The sequence below is a fragment of the Myxine glutinosa genome, chromosome 5, assembly GCF_964187855.1.
Source record: "Myxine glutinosa chromosome 5, kmMyxGlut1.1, whole genome shotgun sequence".
NCBI classification, from domain to species: domain Eukaryota; kingdom Metazoa; phylum Chordata; class Myxini; order Myxiniformes; family Myxinidae; genus Myxine; species Myxine glutinosa.
The window spans coordinates 19,928,590-19,941,322 of NC_136265.1; the positions used below are offsets into that span (position 1 = coordinate 19,928,590).

Here is a 12,733-nt window from a genome sequence, read left to right on the forward strand (position 1 = left end):
GGTTCCCGAGGATTTGGATCATATTTTCTCTTTCTGCCCTCGGCATGAGGAGCTCAGATCGCGTCGACGTCGACCGCACACTGTCCGTCACGTGGGGATGACGTGGTGATCACGTGGTCAGGTCCACCCGATGTATTTCTCGGTCTAACTCAGAAGTATCCTCGATTCTGCAGATCAGTTTTAAGATTTATTAAAGGAACGGAGCAAGTAATATAATTATAAACCTCCAGTATCCATATCCGAGGTATTCAGGTGCGTGGCGTATATAGATCCTCGCGACGACTCTGAAAACACCAACAAATACTCATGAAAAATAGAAGAAGAAGAATTTTTTAAGGACAAAGAAGTGAAAGAACTTCCGGTTGATCTTCTCAACCTCGGACTGGACCTTCCTGTGACGAAGGTTCACGTGGTCTGATCGAAAGAGGTTTGTTCTGAGGTTGTCATTTTATTCATAATACTGAGAAATATCTGTGAAACGTTCATTTAAAGATAAAATAATTTCCTGTTCGTTGATGACGAGAAAGAAGGAAAGTTAAACGAGTTTATATTGAATGTGCGATGAGGTATTTGATTGTTCATTTAATGAGGTGTTTTTCACTCGTTTTGTTTCATTCACCACATTGTTTTATTTCACGTCATCACGAAACTTCCCACAACGATGATTAAACCTCTTTCTTCATTTTAACTACAAATCAGTCACAAAGTGTTTATAATTATCTTGTATATCCAATGTGACCTGTAAATGAGGAGGTGTAACTGTAACATTAACAAGGGTACGATGTACAATTTTGTATGTACGATGTACCGTAACGATGTACAATTATGTATGTACGATGTACCGTAACGATGTACAAATATGTATGTACGATGTACCGTAACGATGTACAATTATGTATGTACGATGTACCGTAACGATGTACAATTATCTACTTTCCCTCTTCTGGTGGATATTTAACGTTCACAACCTAAATGTCGATGGAAAACCTGATTCGTAATCTCGAAATATCAAAAAAATCCTGTGGGTCTAAACTCTAAAATGTAACATTCCTGGTTTATCTTCCCACTGAGATTCTATCCTTGCTTAAATTGGACTCAAGGAAATTAATCTGGAATTCCAGAACTGCGAGTCCGTGTCTGTGTTTGTCTCTGGCGTGCCGGTCTGTGTCTGTGTCTGTCTCTGCCGTGCCGGTCTGTGTCTGTCTCTGCCGTGCCGGTCTGTGTCTGTGTCTGTGTCTCTCTCTGCCATGCCGGTCTGTGTTTGTCTCTGGCGTGCCGGTCTGTGTCTGTCTCTGCCATGCCGGTCTGTGTCTGTCTCTGGCGTGCCGGTCTGTGTCTGTCTCTGGCGTGCCGGTCTGTGTCTGTCTCTGGCGTGCCGGTCTGTGTCTGTCTCTGCCATGCCGGTCTGTGTCTGTCTCTGGCGTGCCGGTCTGTGTCTGTCTCTGGCGTGCCGGTCTGTGTCTGTCTCTGGCGTGCCGGTCTGTATCTGTCTCTGCCGTGCGAAGCGTACAACACCCAGCCTTCGATGTAGACGTCTCCCATCCAAGCACAAACCTAGTTTCTGGGATGACAGGATTATGCGTGTTGAACCTGAAAAGTTCAACTTCCAGGAAAGTGGAGACGCTTTGGAACGTGTGTGAGACAATTGCAGTGAGAGGAAAATAAAAAACATGTTTTATATGTCCATGTGTATTAAACAAGAGGAACTACTCTGACCCTGAACGCGACATGATGCTGATGTCGTTTTCGTAAATTATACCAACACATCAACTTCAGATTGGGAGAGCATCCATGTGGTACTCAGGTCTTTGAAGACGGATATTTTTGGTCACAAATACCTGGAATTAGATTGGCCGATCCAGCTTGCGCCCTTATTATGGGCTCATCAGGATAACGTTATCCCAAATCAATATTTGTGGTGAACAAGCTGGATACGTTTACTGTTTCACTGGATATGTGATCAAATTGGATAAGATAATGACTCGCAAAACATTCCAAACTGTGCAAAGAAAATAACATGTATAACCTTTCTGTGATTAACATGAGCTTTGTATCCCTGGCAGGTCATTGGTGAAATGGAGAGCTTCTTGGAATGGCTCCAATCACAAGGACTGAGAGCAGAAACAGCCCAAGCAGTGATCGATAAGCTTGGAATTGAGAATCAGAAGGTTATTCGAGCTTGTACTGAGTCGGATCCATTGCGGGACGAGCTCCTCTCTCTCGCCAAAGAGAAATTTCAATTTGCAATGTATGCTGACTTCTGTAAATTTATGAATTCTTTTTCGAAGCCGCAAGATGTCCAGATTGCAGGTTCTTCTCTTTTGGGAAGCATTTTCGTCAACTTGGAGAATGTTATTCGGGAACTTTCCAGTTTCTGTGAAAAGATTTTCGCATCCCAAAATGTGCAGCTGGACCACGATTCTGGTTTCTGTCGAATCGGGCTCGGTGATTTCTGCAGTCTCCAATTTCAGGATGATGCATCAACACCCAAATCTGGTAGGTGACGTATTTTTATGCCTCCGTCGACCAAGTCAAAGGTCAAGTCAAGTCAAAGTCTGTAATATGTCTGTAAAGTGTAACTTGAGAATGGCGAAAGTGATCCAATTTAAACTTGTTACAGACATGCATAATGATGTAAGGATTAACTGATTAGATTTTGGAGTCCTCAGGTCAAAGAACAGAGGTCATGTCAGGTAAAAATGTGATTACTTGAGAACAGCTGAATTGATTTGTAGCAAACTTCGTACAAGTATTATAATGATGTAATAATATGGGCAGATGCATATCGGTCGATGTCGTGATGTCGAAGAGTGTCATTCTAGTTTAAATGTAACGCAGCATGTCAAGAAGTAACCTTTATTGGTTCACGAGTTATCAAACAGAGTGACCACTATATTCGCCATGGGTGTGTGTGTGTGTGTCTGTGTGTCTGTCTGTCTGTCCGCAGCATAACTACCCGATGATATCATCCGATCTTGATGAAACTTTGGTGGGAGGTTGATATCATGATCTAGTTGTGTCCTGCCTGGAGTGGGCGTATTGCGCCCATTGTGGGCGGAGCAACGCCCGAAAAAGTCGTCTTTTTAGGGGGTAATCGAGTTCAAGCTACATCTTCTCCGAGGGAGTTGGTGGAATCTGACAGGGGTTTTGGTATTTGGTTAGGCCAATGTCACGTGTCCAGCCGCATTCTAGCTCGATTTTTCATTTTTGTCACAAGGTCACAAATTCTAGGAAAGTGGATTTTTGATGGTTTTATTACATTGTTCGCTTCCTGATAGGGTGAAATGTCGTACATGATCTTATATTATCACATACATCATGAAATACAAGTTTTCCAACAAATTTCAGAATCTTCGACCTTTGACCTTTGAAAGTCACAAAGGTCACATTTTCAAAGTTGTCGGAATCTAACCAAATTTTCGGTATTGTGTGGCTAGCTAACCTCATAACTGATTATACATTATTAGTCCCCAACCGGTGTACACCGAAGGGGACGATAGCTTTGCACGCCGTCAGTCAGTCTGTCAGTCGTCGTGAAGTTCGTCGTGAAGTTCGAACTTGATCTGTAACTTATCATGAGGAAACCATGTGCTAAGTTTGAAATCATTAGCATTAAGCATTTAGAAAAAAAAGTCCGGTAAACTGTTCTTTGCGTGATGGACTAACAGACTGACTATAAAAAGCATCTAAAGGTGGTGCTCCAGGTGCGCGGGAATTCTGGGGGGGGGCGCGTGTGGCGGACACGAAAGCTCACTGGCGTGATGGCATCATTCCGCGCACCAAGTGGGCGTCGGCCACGCCCGTGGGGTAGGCGTGGCCTCGGGATATACATGGGGCTCGCAGCCCCGAGCTCCTCAGTGCTACAGTAGGGCTCTTTCAATAAAGACTTTTGATTTACCACGTTGTCCGCTTCCTCCTTGGTAAGCAAGTAGCGCGCGTAGCACCGCGCTTCAATATCACCTTTATCTATCAATAGTGTTGAAATTAAGATCAAATAGCTGTATGTTGAAATATGTTGAAAAAGTCAAAACTTTACATGGGGTGTACTTACTTTTTCAAGTGACTGTATACACATCGATCATTGATCGTGAACCGGAAAATATAATAAATTATTGATATTTAGCGACTCGAAAGGTTCTTTATCAACAACGTATTTTCTCGTGCTACAGGTGACCTGTCTGCAAGGTGTATAAATCGAAGTCCCAAGTGCGAATCACAGGTGAGCCCGTCCTGAGCTAATTAGCGATTGGGAACGATTCAGAACCTGTGGGTAAATAACCCTTGGTAATTTCCCCAACAGACGACAGACTGCCGGGAGGGGACGTGTATTGCAGCGCAATACTCAGAATGCTTGTTTTCTATCATTTCAATGTCATTGACCTTCGTTTTGACATTTGAAGGTCACAAAGGTCAAATTTTCAAAGTTGTCGGAATCGAACCGAATTTTCGAAATAAACCAAAGAATACCGCTCGCTCGTGAACCATCGTCGTCTCCTGACTTGTGTTCTGATTATTTTTTTTATTTTTTTTTACCTCTGCAACCAAAGGTGTACGGAGGTTATGTTTTCACCCCTGTCTCTGTTTGTTTCTTGTCAAACAAACATTTTTTGACAAGTATATTGATCACTCCGGTTTGTGTGTTTGTCTGTCCGCTCACGTACAAACACACAAACCGGAGTGATCAACATACTTGTCAAAAAATGTTTTTTTGACAAGAAACAAACAGACACAATTTTAAATCGTTCTTCACGAAACTTCACCAAATGGTAGAGTTGGTGCTCTAACAGAAACCGATTTATTTTTGAGGTCGAAGGTCAAAAGTCAACAAAGGCCAAAGATCAACCACTTTTTTTCAAATTTCTAAAGTCCTCAATTGTCATCTGATTGACTTGAAATTTGAATGGGATATGCACATCAGCTGACTGAATTCAACCTCCATCTATTTTCAAGGTCAACATCAGGCAAAGGTCAACAACCTTTACAAACCTCTAAAATCTTCAATTTTCATCTGATTTACTTGAATTTGCATGGCATTTTCATGTCAGCTTGCTGAATTCAACCACCAACTATTTTTGAAATCGGTGTCGGCCAAAATGTCAAAATAGGCCAGATTTCTAAAATTTTCAATTTTCATCCGAATTAACGTAAAATTTGAAGTCTATTCACATATCAGGTCACTGAATTCAACCACCAATTATTTTTGAGGTCAAAAAGATACTCCACTGAATGCCATTCCATTTTATTATATTGTATTATTAGAGACATGCACACACAACAGGCATTTTAAGGCCATTTTCCCTGCTGTAGTAGGGGTTAGCCTTTCGAGCCCCATGACAATCTTCTCCAACAGTTGTTTTTGTTGTGGAGAGGATTCTTGAGAAAGTATATGGAGGGTTTTCCAGACGGTGCTTTCGGAGAGACATGGTGAGGGTGTGAGATTTGTCAAGATTGAACGACATGCGAGAGGATTTTCCAGAGCATCGGAAAGATCATTAATTCAGATCAGAAAAAGCACAGGGCCCAGAACACTGCCTTGAGGAATAGAAGGGGAACAAACACCAGAAACAGATTTGACCAGACGACTGCAGGATTTGGAGGAAGGTGACAGGTTTGAGAGTTCAGTCTTGAGAGTAGAGAGCCGGATACTTTATCTTTTGCGAAGTGTCGCTCTATGATTGATTTTTCGCTCATATGATTCATTTTTCACTCTGCGAATGATTGTTTGTTTGTCTGAACAAGATATCTGAAAAAATTGTGGACGGATTTGGACGACATTTGACAGAGAGGTAGCGTTATGTGACAAGGATGAAATGATTAGATTTTGGGGAGATCCGAATCCGGATCCGGCTTGTAGAATTTTAAAAGTGATTCTTCACCATTTGAAGATGGGGCCAAAACCGATATACAGCACGATATCTCAAAATGTTATGGACGGATTTGGACTAAACTTGGTGGACAGGTTGGGTGTGTGACAAGGACGAATCGATTCGATTTGGGTGAAGATCTGAATATGGTTTCGGATAAGAGAAATATATTCTTTTTAAGTGATTCTTCACTCTTGAGAGATCAGGTGAAAAGCGATATTTGAAAATATTTTAAACATGATATTTTAAAAAGTTGTGGATGAGTCATGGCAAAACTTGGGGGATGAGTTGTTTTGGTGACAAGAACAAACCGATTGGATTTTCGTTCATGTCCGAATCCAGATCCAGCCTATCAGTGGGACACAAAACATAAACTGTTCAGCCTGGCGGACGTGCATTGCATTCAGAAACTATTCAGACCCCTTCACTTTTTCACATTTTGTTATGTTGCAGCCTTATGCTGAAATCGTTTAAATTCATTTTTTTCCCTCATAAATCTACACTCAATACCTCAGAATCACAAAGAGAAAACAGGATTTTAGAAAGTTTTGCAAATTTATTAAAAAGAAAAAACTGAAATATCACATTGACATAAGTATTCAGACCCTTTGTGATGACACTTGAAATTTAGCTCAGGTGCCTCCCATTTCTCTTGATCATCTTTGAGATGTTTCTACACCTTGATTGGAGTCAACCTGTGGTAAATTCAATTGATTGGACATGATTTGGAAAGGCACACACCTGTCTATATACGGTCTCATAGCTGACAATGCATATCAGAGCAAAAACCAAGCCATGAGGTCGAAGGAACTGCCTGCAGAGCTCAGAGACAGGATTGTGTCGAGGCACAGATCTGGGGAAGCCTCCAAAAAAAATTCTGCTGCATTGAAGGTTCCTAAGAGCACAGTGGCCTCCATAATTCTTAAATGGAAGAAGTTGGGAACAACGAGGACTCTTCCTCGAGCTGGCCGCCCGGCCAAACTGAGCAATCGGGGGAGAAGGGCCTTGGTAAGAGAGGTGACCAAGAACCCGATGGTCACTCTGGCTGAGCTCCAGAGATCCTGTGTGGAGATGGGAGAAACTTCCAGAAGGACAACCATCACTGCAACACTCCACCGATCTGGGCTTTATGGCAGAGTGGCCAGACGGAAGCCTCTCCTCAGTGAAAGACACATGAAAGCCCGCTTGGAGTTTGCAAAAAAGCACCGAAAGGACTCTCAAACTGTGAGAAACAAGATTCTGTGGTCTGATGAAACCAAGATTGAACTGTTTGGCCTCAATGCTAAGCATCATGTCTGGAGGAACCAGGCACTGCTCATCACCTGCCCAATACCATCCCAACGGTGAAGCATGGTGGTGGCAGCATCATGCTGTGGGGGTGTTTTTCAGCAGCAGGGACTGGGGGACTGGTCAGGGTTGAGGGAACAATGAACGGAGCAAAGTACAGAGATATCCTTAATGAAAACCTGAAACAGAGCGCTCAGGACCTCAGACTGGGCCGAAGGTTCACCTTCCAACAGGACAATGACCCGAAGCACACAGCCAAGACAACGCAGAAGTGGCTTCGGGACAACTCTGTGAAGGTCATTGAGTGGCCCAGCCAGAGCCTTGACTTGAACCCAATCGAACATCTCTGAAGAGACCTGAAAATGGCTGTCCACCAACGGTCCCCATCCAACGTGACAGAGCTTGAGAGGATCTGCAGAGAAGAATGGCAGAAAATCCCGCGACTCATTTGGACTGACATCTGTCAATTTCCCGACCCGGATCTCAGTTAACGGTATCTCTTCTTGACTTGGTTATGACTAACTTCTCTGCAAATGTCTGCTGTTCTTCTTCTCCAATCAGTTCATATGATCATATGCTTGTTAAAGTGGACATCTCTGGGCCATATTCAGAGAGCCTCCTCATCACTGATGTCTAGCATTTCACTCAGGCCGACTGGCAAGGTTTTCACCAGCCACCGAACATCTTTTTTCTTTTCTTTTTTTTTCTTCTTTTTTTGCACACAGAATCGAGGCTCGTGAAAGAGCTAACATTTATCACACAAACAAACCAAACAGACAAACAAGCAAAGTATATAAAAAGGGGAGCGGTAGACAAGATGGGGAGAGAAGGGGAAGCACATAAACACAACATTTGAGAGCAGAGACATCGGGAATGTGTGGGTGGGAGAGGGCTTGGGGGGGAGGCGGCGTGGGAAGGGGGGGTGGGGGGAGGGGTGGGAGAAGTATAAACACCAGGACACCAAGGACTTCCAGGAAAGAAGTTGGTATTTCAAAAAAGTGGATTTGGGGTGAAATTAGCGGGGGTAGAAAAGATCAAGGTTTTGGATGGGGGAAGATGAGAGTTGGTGGTGAACAGCTGTTTCAAAGACCTGGAGGGAGGAGTGGGATTGAAGAGAGTGAGGGAGTTTGTTCCAGAGGCAGGAGAAAAGAGGAATGAAGGAGAGAAGGTGAGCAGAGAGTCTTGATTTTGGCAGTTTAACCACAAGAGGGTTGCAGGCAGATCTTGAGCGACCTGTCGGAATATTTGGGGGACAGAGCCCAGAGAGAGCTGGGGGAGCAAGGCCAGAGAGGAGTCGGTAGAAGACAGAAAGACCACCATCCTGCCTGCAGTGAGTAAATGAAAGGCCCTCGGAGGTCGCTTCATCGCGGGAGATTCCAATGATTCTGAACGCTTTGGTTTCAACAGCGTGAAGACGAGCTTGGTGTGAGGCAGGAGCACCAGCCCAGAGGGGAGAGCAGTATTCCATTGAGCTGTGGATGAAAGCCTTGTATGTGGTGAGGAGCTCAGGTGTGCCAAGGAAGGACTTCGCACGACGGAGGATGCCCAGTCGGCGGCTGGCTTTGGAGGCCAGATTTGAAATGTGGTTTTCCCAGGAAAGATCATGGCAGATAGTGAGACCCAAAAGCTTGAGTGACAGAACTTCTCGGAGAGGATTATTCAGAAAGTGGATGGGAGGGTTGTCCAGTCGGTCTTTTCGGAGAGACATTGTAAGAGTGTGCGATTTGTCAGGATTGAAAGGCATGTTCCACTTGTTTGCCCAGTCTGTGATTTTGTCCAGGTCTGCAGAGATTGGGGAGGCCGCAGACGGCCGATCTGAGGGATGAGGATTGGAGTGGAAGAGAGTGGAGTCATCAGCAAAGAGATAGAGAGGATTTTCAAGAGAGTCGGAGAGATCATTGATACAACAACAACAACATGCATTTTAAAGGCCATTTTCCCTACTAGAGCGGGGGTTAGCCTTGCGGTCCCCATGACAATCTTCTCCATTTTGCCCTATTTTCTGCATCTCTCCTTGTTAAACCCCTTGCCCGCATTTCTTCTTCCACCATCTTTAGCCAAGTCTTTCTCGGTCTTCCCCGTCCTCTACTTCCTTCTACATTCATTTCCATCACTCTTCTCAACCAGTCACTTTCATCCTTCCTCAACACGTGACCAAACCATCTCAACCTGTTCCTCTTCACAGCATCAATCACAGGCTCTATTCCCATCATCTTTCGCAATTCATCATTTGTCTTCCTCTCTCTCAACGATACTCCGCACATCCGTCGAACCAATCGCATTTCCACCCTTTCCAACCTTCGTTGCTGCTCTACGTTCATTACCCAAGTCTCGCTCCCATAAATCATAACAATTCTCACACATGCAGCATACACCTTTCCCTTCAGCTTCAACGACACTCCCCTCATCATCAGCACGCCACTCAGTTCCCGAAACTTCTTCCATGCACATCTTACTCTAGCAACCGTTGCCGAGTCTGATCCACCTTCTCCATTCAGCATGTCTCGGAGGTAGCAAAATGTTTTCACACCTTCCAGCTTCACGCCGTCTCCAAGATCCAACTCAACATTTGCTCCATCTGTAGCTCCCTCTGTGCACACCTTACATTTGAATGTAGCTGCCACACTGGTTAATGACCCTCTCAGACCACTACATTTTTGATGAACCCACTCAGCGCACATTGTACATTGAATGGAGTTCACTCCGACACCCTTCCGACACACAGCACAGGGCCACTTCCCAGTTCTTTCCACCTTACCACATGCTTTACCACTTGCCATCACCTTCGTCTTTCCGATATTCACCTTCAGACCTTTTGTCTCCATACATTCCTTCCACTTGTTCATCTTCTCCTTCAGTTCATCCATACTTTCCGCAATCAACACCAGATCATCTGCATACAACAACTCCCATGGTAAACCCTCCTTTACGTTCTGAGCCAGCACTTCCATCACAGCTACAAATAGTCGTGGACTTAGTACCGACCCCTGATGCACTCCCACCTTCACCTCAAACTCACCACTGTTCCCATTCTTCGTCCTTTCAGCTGTGCGCGCTCTTTTGTACATTGCCATCACTACTCTGATCAACCATTCCTCCACTCCTAACTTCCTCAATGCCCATGTCAATACTTTGCGTGGAACCCTATCGAATGCTTTCTCCAGATCAACAAACTCAAGAAACAACTTCTTCCTCTTCTCCATGTACTTCTCCTGCAACTGCCTCACAATGAAAATCACGTCTGTCGTTCCTCTTCCTGGCATGAATCAAAACTGCATTTCGTCGATCTTCACTTTCTTTCTTATCCTCCTCTCCAACACCCTTTCCAATACCTTCATTCCATGCTCCAATAACTTTATCGCTCGGTACGAGCCACACCAGAGGGTCCCCTTTCCCCTTGTATAGAGGGATGAGGGTACTCGGTTCCCAATCCACTGGAATGCGGCCATCTTTCACCACCAGATTACAGATCTCTGTCATTCTCTTCACACCCCAACTTCCTGCTGCCTTCAACATATCTCACACAACTCCCGTCGGCCCTCCCGCTTTTCTACCCTCCATTGCTTTTGTCGCTTCCTCAGCTTCCTTCTCAGTTATCTTCTCTGCCGGTCCTAAAACTGGGTTACTCTCTATGTTGCCATCCCATTCATTCTCTGTATTCAACAGCATTTCCATATATCTTTTCCATCTTCCTTTAATTCCATCTGGGTCGACAACGATTTGTCCCACTTCATCCTTCAAGCAACTCACCCCCATCACATCACACCTCTCTTTCGCTATCTGCTTTGCAATCCTAAATACTGCTTTCTGACCCTCTTCCAAATCCAAGCGTTCTCCGAACATTTTCCTACATGCCTCCTGCGCCTTTGCTACCTCTCTTTTTGCAACATTCCTGGCTGCCTTATAACTTTCATGCTCTGTTGTTGCTGCTCCCGTACCCTTCGCCTTCTGCCACTCCTTGAACTTCTTCCTCTTCTCGTCAATCCTCTTTCCAACTTAATCATCTCACCACCATGTTTCTGAGTGCCTCGGTGGTCCATTTGTCCATCCACATACCTCACCAACGGCTCCCAACAGACGAGCTTTCATTGACATCCAACCACTTTAAAGCTCAACCACATCATCCTCGACCCTACTCAGCCTCTCTTTTAATGCCCTCCTTACTGTCACCTCTTTCAACCTCCACACCTCCACACCTTCATTCTCAGTTGGTACTTCACCCGCCGAGCTCTCCTCACACCTTTCACCCTTATGTCGCAGACAACCAAGTGGTGCTGTGAAACAGCCTCCTCCCCCGGGATCACCTTTGTGTCCCGGAGGTGCCCCCTAGCTTGCCTACGCACCATCAGGTCGTCAACGGTTGTCGTCGATCCACCTGACGTGTATGTAACAAGCTTATTATCCTCTTTCTGGAACTGAGTATAACAAATCAGCTCCATCAGCAAACTCCAAAATCCTTTCACCTTCTCCATTTCTCACACCATATCCGTAACCCCCATGAACTCCCTAAAAACCATCCATACTCCTTCCCATATGTCCATTTAGGTCTCCTCCTACCACAACAACTTCCTCATCTTTCACGTTTTCCATCAGCTTCTCTATCGCACACCAGAACTTGTCCTTCTCTTCATCACTCCGACCAACCTGCGGAGCATATACCGAGATGACGTTCACCAAGAGCTTTCCAATCATCATTTTCACCATCATCAACCTATCACTCACTCTAGTCACACTCACCACACTGTCTACAAACTCATCAGAAAACAGGACACCAATGCCATTCACGCCCTCCGGGCACCCTTGCCACATAAACCTGAATTTCTGTCCCTGCCTACCTTTCACCATTCTCACACCACTTCCCTTCCATCTCGTCTCTTGCACACAACATATGTCCACTCTTCTTCTGACCAATACTTCCACCACTTCTCCTGATCTCCCTGTCATTGTCCCTACATTCCATGTCCCAAACCTCAGAAACCGATCTCCACTTTGGGCTGTACCCTGCCCATATGTAGTTGTTATTGTCATGGTTCTCTTTTTGAGGCAATGTTTTTATGGTCGGATGCCCTTCCTGACGCCAACCCTCTTAGTCGTCTCTTACGACACGCAGGGATACGGTGTATCTATTCTAATCCAGGGTACACACTGGGAAACGTTTAAAACATGGAAATTCTGGGGGGGGGGGGGGGGGGGTCGGTCGGTCAGCATCACGGCTGCGGTTTAAACATATTTAAACAAAACCATGAAAAAACAATATGGGAAAAGTCTCTAAGTGAGAACGTGGATTTGAGAAAGCAGGAGCAGAGGTGGAAGAAAAACGAGATATAGGGGGCGGGGCACAAGTCGAGACGAGGAGGAGAGCGAACAAGCACGTGTCCGGGAGGAGAGAAAGAATTAATATAGAATTTTTTTTTTTTGCTTGTTTATTTGTTTGTTCTGTTTTCAAAACGCTGGACAAAGGGTAAGATATTCGTGAGAGGTAGGGGGGAGAAAAGAAAATGAAAGAAACAAGCAAATACGATGAAGGAAAGAACCCATATTCACAAAACACTGACGGGGGGGAGGGAGCCCAGAGAGACCAG

At 44.8% G+C, this 12,733-nt stretch overlaps 1 protein-coding gene across 1 annotated transcript in view; it reads left to right on the forward strand.

Annotated features, from left to right (window-relative positions):
- Positions 1-334: 334 nt before the first annotated feature.
- Positions 335-12,733, forward strand: part of LOC144888213 (uncharacterized) — a 45,504-nt gene continuing 33,105 nt past the window's right edge. The window contains exons 1-2 of the mRNA XM_078777660.1: positions 335-427; positions 2,064-2,496. The gene's annotated coding sequence lies outside the window, so the exon portion shown is untranslated. The remainder of the gene's footprint in view (positions 428-2,063; positions 2,497-12,733) is intronic.